The sequence below is a fragment of the Oxyura jamaicensis genome, chromosome 1, assembly GCF_011077185.1.
Source record: "Oxyura jamaicensis isolate SHBP4307 breed ruddy duck chromosome 1, BPBGC_Ojam_1.0, whole genome shotgun sequence".
NCBI classification, from domain to species: Eukaryota; Metazoa; Chordata; class Aves; order Anseriformes; family Anatidae; genus Oxyura; species Oxyura jamaicensis.
This window is the reverse complement of record NC_048893.1, coordinates 152305708-152317879: the sequence shown is the minus strand read 5'-3', so window position 1 is coordinate 152317879 and position 12172 is coordinate 152305708. Positions and strand designations below refer to the sequence as shown.

Genomic DNA, 12172 nt, shown 5'->3' with positions numbered 1-12172 from the left:
AGGAAAGGAAAGGAAAGGAAAGGAAAGGAAAGGAAAGGAAAGGAAAGGAAAGGAAAGGAAAGGAAAGGAAAGGAAAGGAAAGGAAAGGAAAGGAAAGGAAAGGAAAGGAAAGGAAAGGAAAGGAAAGGAAAGGAAAGGAAAGGAAAGGAAAGGAAAGGAAAGGAAAGGAAAGGAAAGGAAAGGAAAGGAAAGGAAAGGAAAGGAAAGGAAAGGAAAGGAAAGGGATTTAAACCTCCATTTCCCTTTTTGCTACTGCCTTCACAGGCAGGATCAGCCTCTTAATGAGAAAGTCCTTGCATCTTTTTAGTATTTCTCTTTAGTTTCTTTACTGCCTGGCTAATGTTACAACATGCCAAGTAATGTGGCATTGAGAGAAAATGTCATAATAGAAAAAGGATTTGAATAAAATAAAATAAAATTTAATAAGGTCTAGTGGTTTGTAAAGAGAGAATCTAGAGCGTTGTAAGACCATATTTAATATTTTTGAAGATGAATTTAGCATGCATATTACAGCTCATCTTCATAATTCCTCTAAAAATATAAAACTATAAAATTCTATCATTCCCTAATGAAAGGGAAGCACAATGCTCTGCTGGAAATCACTGTTATAAAAGCACTGTTAGAAAAGCATTCCTGGATGACAGAAAATATTAATAGGCAAAAGTTAACTGTGTTCAGTTATTTTCAAGGAAAAAAAAAAATGCTGATTTCCCCAGTACTTTAAGCAATGTGTGCTCTGCCTTTTTTCCATTTACTTGAATAATGGCTTTTAAAACCTTTGCAAATCTTTTTTTGTTTGGATTTCCTGCATGAATTATTCTGATAAAAGCAAGCTGTGTTAGATAACATGACAAACCTTATAAATGTCCTCCATTCCTTGTAACCAAGATGTCTAGAGATTCCTCTAAATAGCAGGCTAAATGGAGATCACTGGTTTGATTGAAAGCATACTGGGCAAAACGGACTACCTGGAAATGCATCACAACTGACACTAGTGAAAAATACTGCTGAAAGCATGTCTTTCCCCAGGGTGGCATCAATTTTTCCACCAGTGCTGCTCAGCACTCTTCAGTTCATTCATCCAAAGATCTGTGCTTCTTGGAAGAGCCAAGCCACCATATGGCATATTAAAGATCTCAATAAATCTAGCTAAGGAGACCTTTCCTTCAAGCTGTTTGTTTGTTTGTTTGTTTGTTTTATAGTACAGTTTCCTGTTTTTGAAAACATCTGGCTATGACCATAAGGACATTGTACATTCTGCAAAGAGATTCTGATTCTCTATTATCTGCATCACTGACTTTCAGAGTTAGGAACTAAATTTTTGTGGTGATACATATCTGTCTTTATGAGATCCTGAAAAAAAAAATGAAATGTAAAACAAAATGGGGTATTGGCAAGCAGTGAAAGTATGTAGTGTTTGCTTGCTTTTCTTAATTTTTGTTGATTTTTTTTTCCTTTTCTTTCAGAAAATTTCAGAAAGAAAATTCAGAAAGAAAATTTGCATACTGATCACAAAGCCAGAAGTTAAAAGCAAGTGGCAAATTAAAAAGATAAGGACTATTAGTTAGGATATAAACTAAGTCCTACATCTAAAATAAACAGATACTATAGTCAGGATTTCCAGGATAGATGCCCTTTCATATAAGATCTGAAAAATCCATATTTATTTTTTTTAAATGACTTCCAATATTTCATATATTCAAATGATGTGAACACATGTTTCCTAAATACTAAGTGGCTTCTAGTGCACTCAAATAATGTCCATTTTATGTGTAAAAATTATAACATGGCAGATCTATAGCTCAACACCTTCATTGCTACAAGTAAACATTTATTTGAGATTTAAAATAATATCATCATGAGTAATTAATACTGGTATGTTAATATTTAATATAAGATACAAATCAAGCACAGTGCCTCAGATAAAATTGTTTTTCAAATAGTAATGAAACACAAAGCTCTCAGGTAGCAAGAGGTCTGGTACAAATATTGCTGCATATTTGTGTATCTTCACTTTCATAGTTTTCACTACACTGATTCTGTGTGTGTCTGTTAGAACGTAAGAAGGAATCTCTGCTATCTGATTTTTATTTATCTATCAGATTGTAGCATTGTATCATAGAATTATAGAGTTATAGAAAATCTTGAGTTGGAAAGGACACACAAGGATGATCAAGTCCAACTCCTGGCTCCATATACAAATACCTAAAAATCAAACCATACACCTAAGAGCATTGTTCAAATGTTTCTTGAACTCTGGCAGACTAGGTGCCAAGACTACTTCCTGGGGGAGCCTCTTCCAGTGCACAATCACCCTGTCAGAACATTTTCCTAATATCCAGTCTGAACTTGCCCTGACTCTGACACTTGTCTATGCTTGAATCTTATTGCTGGTCACCAGAGAGAAGATATCAGTGCCTTCCACTGCACTCTTCCTTGTGAGGAAACTGTAGGCTACCACAAGGTCTCCTCAGTCTCTTCTTCTCTAGGCTGAACAACTCAGGTGAATTCAGCCACTCCTCAATGTATGAGGAGGGTGATCTTCCCCTCTAGACCCTTCACCATCTTCATAGCCCTCCTTTGGACATTCCCTAATAGTTTTATGTCCTTATATTGTGGAGCTCAAAAGCACAGAGTAGAGTGAGACAATCACTTCCTTCAGCCAGCTAGCAGTGCTGTGCTCCATGCACCCTGGTATATGGTTAACCCTTTTGGAATCAGGGTCACACTGCTGGGTCATATTCATTTTTTCATTGACTAAACCCCCCCAGATAACTTTTTGTGGAGCTGCTCTTCAACATCCCATCCCTCAGTTTATAGATATATTCAGGATTGCCCTGTCCCATGTGCAGAATCTAGTACCTGCTCTTGTTAAATTTCTTATGCTTCATGATTGTCCAGTTCTCTAATTTTTCAAGACGTCTCTGTAAGGCCTCTCTACCCTTGACTGACTAAACAGCTCCTCCTAATTTAGTATCGTCTGCAGACTTACTTAATACACATCCATGAGTCCTGCGTCCAGATCATTTATAAAAACATCGAAGAGAACTGGCCTTAAAATTAAACCCTGGGGAACCCAACAAATGACTGGTCACCTGCCTGATGTAACCCCATTTACTATAACCATTTGAGCTCAGCCCATCAGACAAATGTTCATGCATTGTGTTATGTATTTTTCCATCTGTAAACTGGATATTTTGTCCAGAAGGATACTATTGTCTTTTAATCTGGCTGACAGCTAAGCACCACACCGCTGTTCGCTCATGCCCTCACCCTCTGTGGGATGAGGGAGAGAATCGAAAAAAGAGTGAAAGGTTATGGGTTGAGATAAAGACAGTTTATTAGGACAGAAAGGAAAGGAAAATAATAATAATAATGATAATAGTGATATGATAATGATAATACTGCTACTAATGTATACAAAACAAGTGATGCACAATGCAATTGCTCACCACCTGCTGACGGAAGCCCCCACCAATCCCCAAGCAACCAGCGCCCCTACCCCAGCTAGCCACCTCTATATATTATTTAGCATGACATCAGATGGTATGGAATACCCCTTTGGCCAGTTTGGGTCAGCTGTCCTGGGTCTGTCCCCTCCCAGTTCCTGCTGCACCCCCAGCTTGCCCACTGGCAGGACACAGTGAGCAGCTGAAAAGTCTTTGGCTTAGTATGAGCACTGCTCTGCAATAATGAAAACATCAGCATGTTATCAACATTATTCTAATCTTAAATCCCGAACACAGCACCCTATCAGCTACTAGGAGGAAAATTAACTCTATCCTAGTCAAAACCAGGACAGATACTATGAGAGACAGGACTTAAAACTTTGTCAAAATCCAAAAAGATTTCACCCACTGGCTTCCCTTAGCCAGTTAGATGAGTAATATTGTCATAAAAGGAAAGGCATGTATTCCTGAAGATATTTTTCAATTTCTGATGAACAAATACAAAAATATCTTTTTTTTTTTTTTTTCTTCCTCTGTAAATCTTCCTTACTGAAACACTTCAAGTGGTGTGACACTATCTTCTATGATTTATTATTTGCAGCTGTGCCATTTGTTCCTAGTAACTGTCCATCTATCCTCCATGTCCACACCAACTGGCAATCTGTCCTTTATGCAGTCCTGCTATTCTTCAAAAAACTTAAAAAATATATTTATTTTAAATTGTTTATATATATATATATATATATATATATTTTTACTATTTACCTTATTTGCTTGTTTTCCTTTTGCTTTCCCTACTTGTTCAATGGAATAACATGTAATCTGATCTCTCCCTGTCCCCACCAGCAGTGAGACTTCCTGAGTGCCCCAAGCCCACGTGGAACATTCCTACACTGACTGTGCAAACCTATACAAGTCCGACACCTATAGTTTTACATTCCCGCTGCCTCCTGCATTTCAGCTAATCATTTTCAGCTAACCTCTGTAGTGAGTCAGATCAACTTTTTGATTCAGCTGGAAATTTAACCAGCCGAAATCAAAATCTACTTTTATTTTTTTTCAGTCTCAGTGCCACTTGCTCTAACAGCAACAGCTTGCAAGAACACCACTTGAGATCAAAAAATGCACAGGATCCCTGGTCTTAGAAGTGATAGTAGCTTGAAAATTAGGTTGATGAAGACAGTCTCTTGGGTCTAAAGAGGTGTGAATTTGTACTCTCTTGGCCTGCAGAGGAACCTTTACTGACCACTCATCCTATCTACTTCATTGTCACAAAAGAGTGAAGAGGTCTGCCATCACCACAGGCTGTTTAGGAAAGGTAGGACCCAAAATGTACCTATCATCTGTGGTTCATGAACAGGTGAAAAATGCACTCACACACATGCACACACCCCTACAGCACAACAAGATACTGGGATTTCTGATATACCTTTACACTCATTATTCTTACCAGGCATCTCCCTGCACAGTGTCTAGGATCTGAGGTCTCCATGTAAATTAACTACTTAACAAAACCTGCAGTCTTAAATGTCAGGCCTATAGAGTACTTTTAAATCCTTAATTGAATATTTTACTCCCAGAATAAATAACTTGTTGTTATATTTTATTTAATTTATTATTCTTCATATCTGTTCCCTACTAGAATATAATGCAATTGTCTTTTAGTTCCTTTAAAAAATGTGTAAGGAAATCAGTGCATCAGAGCTAAACCTCTCAATGATGTTGCAGCCATTTTCCATCTTAAGAACTGCATTTTTTTTCTCTTTCTTTTGAGATCAGATATATTGTCACCAATATTACCTTCCATTTTATCTCTCAGAATTTATTTTCTATCTTTCTGAAGCCTGGTCTCTGACTCCCATAATTTAATATAACTTTAACCCTCTTTAAAGCGTTCTATTGCTCCACCTTCCCTGCTATCTCTCATTTTGTTTCCTTCTATTAGTGGGAGAGAATCTTTCCTCCTGACACAATCTGCCATGCACTTCCTGTCAAACATCCCTTTGTGCTTGCAAGAGCATGCTGGTAATCATCCGCTGTACAACCTTCTTTGTCAAATTGCTCCCTGAATCCCAGTTACACTGTGAGAACTCTGCTCTCTGCTAAGTACATTGTTACGGGTTTCCATTGTCCATTACTTGCATTCACTGCAAGGAATGTACCTTAATGTTGTATACAGCCTTTTTCCAGTGACACTGAAATCAGTACTATTTGTTTCCCAGTGATTTCACTGCTTTAATAGGTTTTGAATTAAAACTCTATATTGAGTTTTCATGAACAGACACTGTCTTTTGGATACAATATGTGCACTCAGTGTACTTTTAAATACCGATGTAATAGGGTTAGGTCATCTTAACAGAAGAGAAATGAAAGAAATGACTCTCTCCACATTTTGAATGAAACCCTGTCAAAAAAAATGGCTGAATTTGCAGGACATTTGTAAAGGTCTTATAATATGAAAAAAAAAAAAAAAAGTACGGTTAATAAGAATGATTGATAAAATTTAAGATCAGACAAGTTAAAAGAAGGCACCATAGAAGAGAACAGTTTCTGTAACAGTTAAGCACCTTCTTGTTATACCATCCCAGTTCTACTGGGGCTTTTCAGATGCTTATGGAATTGATGCTATTATTTTGGGTTGGTATTAATGATCTTACTGTAATTGATACTTCTTGTTATGTTACACCATGAAAAACAGAAGTATTCATTGGCAGAAGACTGAAATGAGGGAAAAAAAATAATAATAATAAAAAAATGAAAACAACAGGTATTTAGTGAAAATGTTAACAAATATTTGATAAATAAATACATAATTAAATCAGTAATTAGTCATAATCATGGTTTTTAGATATAACAATTTCTTCCTTATATCATTGAGAATTGTGTACCAAATACAGAAGAGTTATGTCTAGTATCTATTCCTAGTATATGCCCATCAATTTTTAACATTTATAGACTTTTTTTTTTTTTTTCTTACTTGTTCTCATACACGTTTTAACACTCATGGACTGGCACCTGGTGAACTTTCCCTCCTAGAAGCCTTTCTTACTAATAAATGATTTTATTTGATGTGTTTTCTGAATACAGTTTAAAGTCCTGAAGTAAACTGTATTTCAGAACACTTTAAGATCAGGTTTAGGCATTAAGTTAAAGGCAGTTTCTTGCTTGTTACAACAGTAAACATTTATTTAAAATGAGTGTAAAATTTCTTGTACCGTGTATGCCTATAAGCATTCTCAAGAAAATTTCATTGTTTATCCAAGTCACTTGTGGTTTCTTGTCCATTTTATTTTCCATTATATTTGGAACATTATACTGGAACAGTTTTCTTGGTAAGAGATCTGGTTAATATTTTATGAGACACAACTTGCAGAATTTCTTTTGAGCTTTACTAAATTGAACATGTGAAAATAAAGTTGTCAGGTGTAAGAACAGTGGAGCATTTTGCTAGTCTGTTTTGGAGAATGAAATCACATGGTGTTGTTCTGGGAACACTGATTTTAGTCACTGTGAAGTGTATGAGCATTATTCAGTCTGAATGATCAAGGAAAGAATTCACTTAATTAAAATCAATCAAATTCACAACCAAATGTCACCATTTGTTTATTCTATATGTAATCAGATGCATGGTATCTGTCTAATCTAAACCAATACACTTTTTTTTTTTTTTTTTTTTTTTAATATATATATAGACTGATTCTAGCAACTGAGAAGTAGTAAGTGGATGATAAATGACTCAATGACTGTCAAGCTGTATGAGCAGAAGAGAATAAAATAATAAAAAAGAAAAAACAATTTTTAAATCTTGCAAGTTACATGGAGACACATTTCAGTGGATTTCATGTGAAATTTGTTGGTTTCAGGTACATTATATGTACTTTCTGACAAACTGTTCACTTAGTTTTGGAAACAGATGAAATATTTTTACATACAGATCAATTAGGTGAGAAATATCCTGTAGACTCTGGCTATTTTTTAAATAACTCCACTCCATTATTTTCTTAGACAACTGTCAAGATACTTAACAAGTTATATGTATTGTTTTGGGATGTGAAGGTTAAATTTCTGAACTCCTTCTAAGAGTGCTGAATGTATAAATTTACTTTTTAAAAAATCTATTTTACACATTCTGAAGAAAAGAACTCTGATGAACAAAACTGGAGACCTGGTTACCCAAAACAGTGAAAAGGCCAAGGTACTGAATGAATTCTTTGCCTCGGCTTTTACCAGTAAGACCAGCCTTCAGGAATTCCAGGTCCCAGAGACAAGGCTGAAAGGCTAGAGCATGTAAGATATATTTTTGTTGGAGAAGGGACAGGTCAGTCCCTTTAGCAAACTAGTAACTTTAGTAACTTTAGCAAACTGGGTGTTCATAAGTCTATAGACCTTGAAGGAATGTCCCATGAATACTGAGGGAGCTGGCAGATGTGATTTTGAGTTCACTCTTGATAATCTGCTAGATTGTGGGAAATGCTGAAAGACTGAAGGAGTACAAATGTCACTTCTGTCTTCAAGATGGGCAAGAAAGAGGACCCAGAGATCTACAGGCTGGTCAGGATCACCTCAGTTCCTGGAATGGTAATGGAAGAACTAATACTGGAAAACATTTCAGGTACATGAAAGGGAAAAAAAAAATCATCAGGAGTAATCAACATGAATTCAACAAGGGGAAGTCATGACTGATCAACCTGATCAGCTTCTATAATGAAATCACCAGCCTGATGAGGGAGGAGCAGTAGATAATGTCTTCCTGGATTTCAGTAAGACACTGTCCCACATAAGATCCTCATGCAGAAGCTGTTGTAGTATGGGATGGATGAGCAGATTGTGAAGTGGACTGAAAACTGGCTGAAAGACCAGACTTAGAGGAGAGGAGTCAGCAGTGGAAAGTATAGTTGGAGGCCAGTAATAAGCAAAGTACCCAAGGGGTCAATACTGTGTCCGGTCTTGTTTAATCTTCATTAGCAATCTGGTTGTTGGGGTACAGTGCACCTTCAGTAAAGATTACATGAAACTGGGGAAAATGGCTGATTCACCGGAGCACTAGGCTACTATTCAGAGGAATCTCATCAGGGTAGGGAGGTGGGCTCACAAGAGTCTCATGAAGTTCAACAGGAAAAGTGCAAAATCCTACACTGGGGGAGGAACAACCCCAGGCACCAGGCTGGGGACCATGCAGCTCAAAAGCAAAAAAGACCTAGCAGTCCTGGTAGACACTAATTTGAATGTGAATCATCAATGTGGTTTTGTTGCAAAGAAGGCTAACAGTATTCTTGGCTGCTTTAGGCAAAGTATCACCAACAGGTCAAGAGAGGTGATCCTTCTGCTCTGCTCAGCGTTGGTAAGGCTGCACATGGAACATTGTGTCCTTTTCCCCTCCAGTACAGAGCCCAGTGGAGGGCTACCAGGATGGCAAAGGTCACTTCCAAAGTTAACCATTTTGTGATTCTGTGATTCATTGGCAAGAAAAAATAAAGGTATTCTAAGATCTATAGTGCTCTATCTTTCATACTTCACAAAAGACTCATTTCAATTTAGGTTATTTAAAACAAGGTCAAAAAAAATGATGGCATCAATGAAACTTCTTCACTTGTGTTGCACTTGCACATACATTTTCTGAACTCTGTTTAAATGTTTAGCTTTAAGCTAAATAAAATCTTATCATTTGTTGTATATTGACTCTGTCCTTACCTATGTGTGAGAGAATGATTCATGCACTAAGCTTAAAATCAATTAACCGAAACAGATAATGTTCAGAGCTCCTTTTTGAAGAAAGAAAACCTCTCTATATATCCACATGAGATTTGATCCCAGGCTTTCATCCACCTATGGAAAAAGTAGTGTTTGCACCATTAGATTAAGATTATTATTATTTATTTGTTTGTCTGTTTGTTTTCTGCATCAGAAACTGATCCTACTACTCAGCACAAGGAGGCAGAAACACAACTCGTTAGAGTTCATCTTTCATATTCCACATCAACACACAGTAATAATGACCAGTATTCTTTATTTCTGCATTTTGAGGCATATTATATTATTATAATATTATATATAATATTATATATAATTATAATAATTATATATATAATATTATAATATATAATATTATTTTTATATAATAATATATAATATTATAATATATAATATATTATATATATAATTATAATAATAATATTATATATAATTATATAATATTATAATATTATATTCTGTCCTTTTGACAGAATAATGGTAAAACTACCACCAATCTTTATTTTTATTTTTTTATTTTTTTCAGGAAATAAATTATTCAGGAAATAAATTAATTAAATTATTTTCATAAAAAAGTCTTGACTAAGTAGTAAACAAAGTATTGGGATACACCATAAACAATAGTGAGAGTAAGATCAATTATCAAATAGACATAAGAGTTCTTTGGAAAATTTGTTGCTGGTGCAGTTGTACTATATTAAACTGGCTGTGATAGATGACAAAGTGCAAAGTATGGTGAAACCTTTGTAAAAGCTTTCCTCCAGTGCTGGCATAGACATCTTTCTAAAAATGAATTTCAAGCCTAATTCAATAATTTTCTTGAAAATATGGCCAACAAAGAAGAATCAAAGGATAGTTACCAACTGCTATATCAGATTGGAGAAATCATTCAAGATGTGTGGGGAAATTAATCTTTCTTCCAAATTTCACATTTATTCCACACCATCTACCCTCTCTACTACTGCCAAGTGAAGCCATGGTGGAGTTAGGGATGCAAAATTTGGGCCATGAAGGTGATTAAAAAGATGGAGCATCTGTGCTACAAAAACAGGTTGAGATAGGTGGGATTGTTCAGCCTGGAGAACAGAAGGCTCCAGGGAGACCTTATAACAACTTTCCAGTACCTAAAGAAGGCCTACAGGTAAGCTGGAGAAAGTCATTTTGTAAGGGAGTGAAGTGATAGGACAAAGGGGAATGTCTTTAAACTGAAAGAGGGTAGATTTAGATTAGACATCAGGAAGAATTACTCAGAGAGTGGTGAGGCACTGGAACAGGTTGCCCAGAGAAGTTGTGGATGCCCCCTCCCTGGAAGTATTTAAGGCCAGGTTGGATGGGGCTTTGGGCAACCTGATGTAGTCAAATGTGGCCCTGCCCATGGTAGAGGGGTTGGAATTAAATGATCTTAAAGGTCCCTTCCAACCCAAACCATCCTATGATTTATGAGTACAGAATACAGTCCAAATACAGAAAACTGATTCTCACCAAGTATCTTACTTCTGCTCCTAGGGTTGCTACATGTTTTATAGTGGACAGTCAATGCAGACAATACACTTATAACTCAGAAGCAAAGACCAAATCTTTGCCATGTACATTCTCAGTACATTTCTCCAAATAATGTCAAGATTGACTACCTGTTAGTGAGGATTTGGGGATTTTTAGTGGTTTTTTTTTTTTTTTTGGATAGGAGTTTAGGCATTGCATTTCACTTCTAAATTCCTGCATATCACTTTAAGCATCTTAGTGAGCAGTATATTTTCTGAATAAGACTCCCTGTACAATCCAGGTGTTAAACTACATACGTCCATGTAAATACAGAGGATAATATTATATATTACAGACAGCTTTAATTCTTAACATTTCTATCTTCTTGAACTCTTGCTTTTGTAACTTTAACACTCTTTTTAGAACAAATGTATAAAGTGTTTAAAATATGAATTTTTGAGTTTTAAATTAGGTGACTAGAATGAAAAAAAATATGCATATCATAATAAGAGTTAAACCCAAGAGGGATTTATTTGATAATCTTAATCTCTCCATCATGTTAATTTTACGTGATTCTCTCATTAACTGGCAATGTAAAACAGGAATATTCCAGTCCCCAGATACTGAAGGCAATCTACAATCATGGTGGTTCAAGAGAAAAGTTCCTAAATAGGTTTATTCTTTGCAAAGATCAAGGAAAGTGTACTCAGAGAAGCAGAGAGATACAGTGAATATGGAGGGCGGTGAAAAGGAAAGGATTTAGACCTTATAAAATGTCTTAGGATAATAAAATCTGGAAAGTAAATAATTTACATTTAAGCAAGCATGCTTGCTTAACTTACACTATCATCTCAGAAAGACAGTTAAGGAAAGGAGTGCTTATTTATGATTTCTTGCTTGATTTGGAATATTGGGAAAATAAATTCATCCATGTACACTGTGTGGAACTGGTTTAACAGAGAATGGATAGGAAAGAGTTAGGACCCGAACTTATAAATGGCAGAAGCTGTAGCTGGTAAAATATTCAGAGAACATTAGCTAGCCCATGAAAGGACAATCTAATTTATTCCTACTCAAAACAGTTGGGAATCCTGGGAAGAAGAATGCACAGTACTTAATATAGGTGAATATTAAAGTTAATATCTGTAAACAAAAGGCCTACATGAACAATATATGTGGCTTGCTGATAAGTCAAGAATAAGTGGGTGTCAACATACATAATTTATTTAGTTGTAGTATAGATACTACCTTGTCACAACATAGACCCTGAGTTATGATCCATACGCTTAATTCATTTTCTTCAAGAATGACCTTCAGTATAATTCCCAAAGTTTAGTTTTCACGTATTAGGAAAATAGGTATAAAATTGTAATTAAAAACAGAAATAACATTAAAACAAACAAATAAATAAAACAAACAAAAACCTTAAAAGACCATGTATTTTATGGAGAAATATCCCCAAATAATTAGTTCTACAAAAAACAACCAAA

At 35.6% G+C, this 12172-nt stretch overlaps 1 long non-coding RNA gene across 1 annotated transcript in view; it reads right to left on the bottom strand.

Moving 5' to 3' along the window:
• The window catches only part of LOC118162909, a 22566-nt gene extending 14337 nt beyond the window's left edge, over positions 1-8229 (bottom strand). Inside the window, exon 1 of the long non-coding RNA XR_004748712.1 lies at positions 8219-8229. This is a non-coding gene — a long non-coding RNA (uncharacterized LOC118162909). The remainder of the gene's footprint in view (positions 1-8218) is intronic.
• Positions 8230-12172: the final 3943 nt, after the last annotated feature.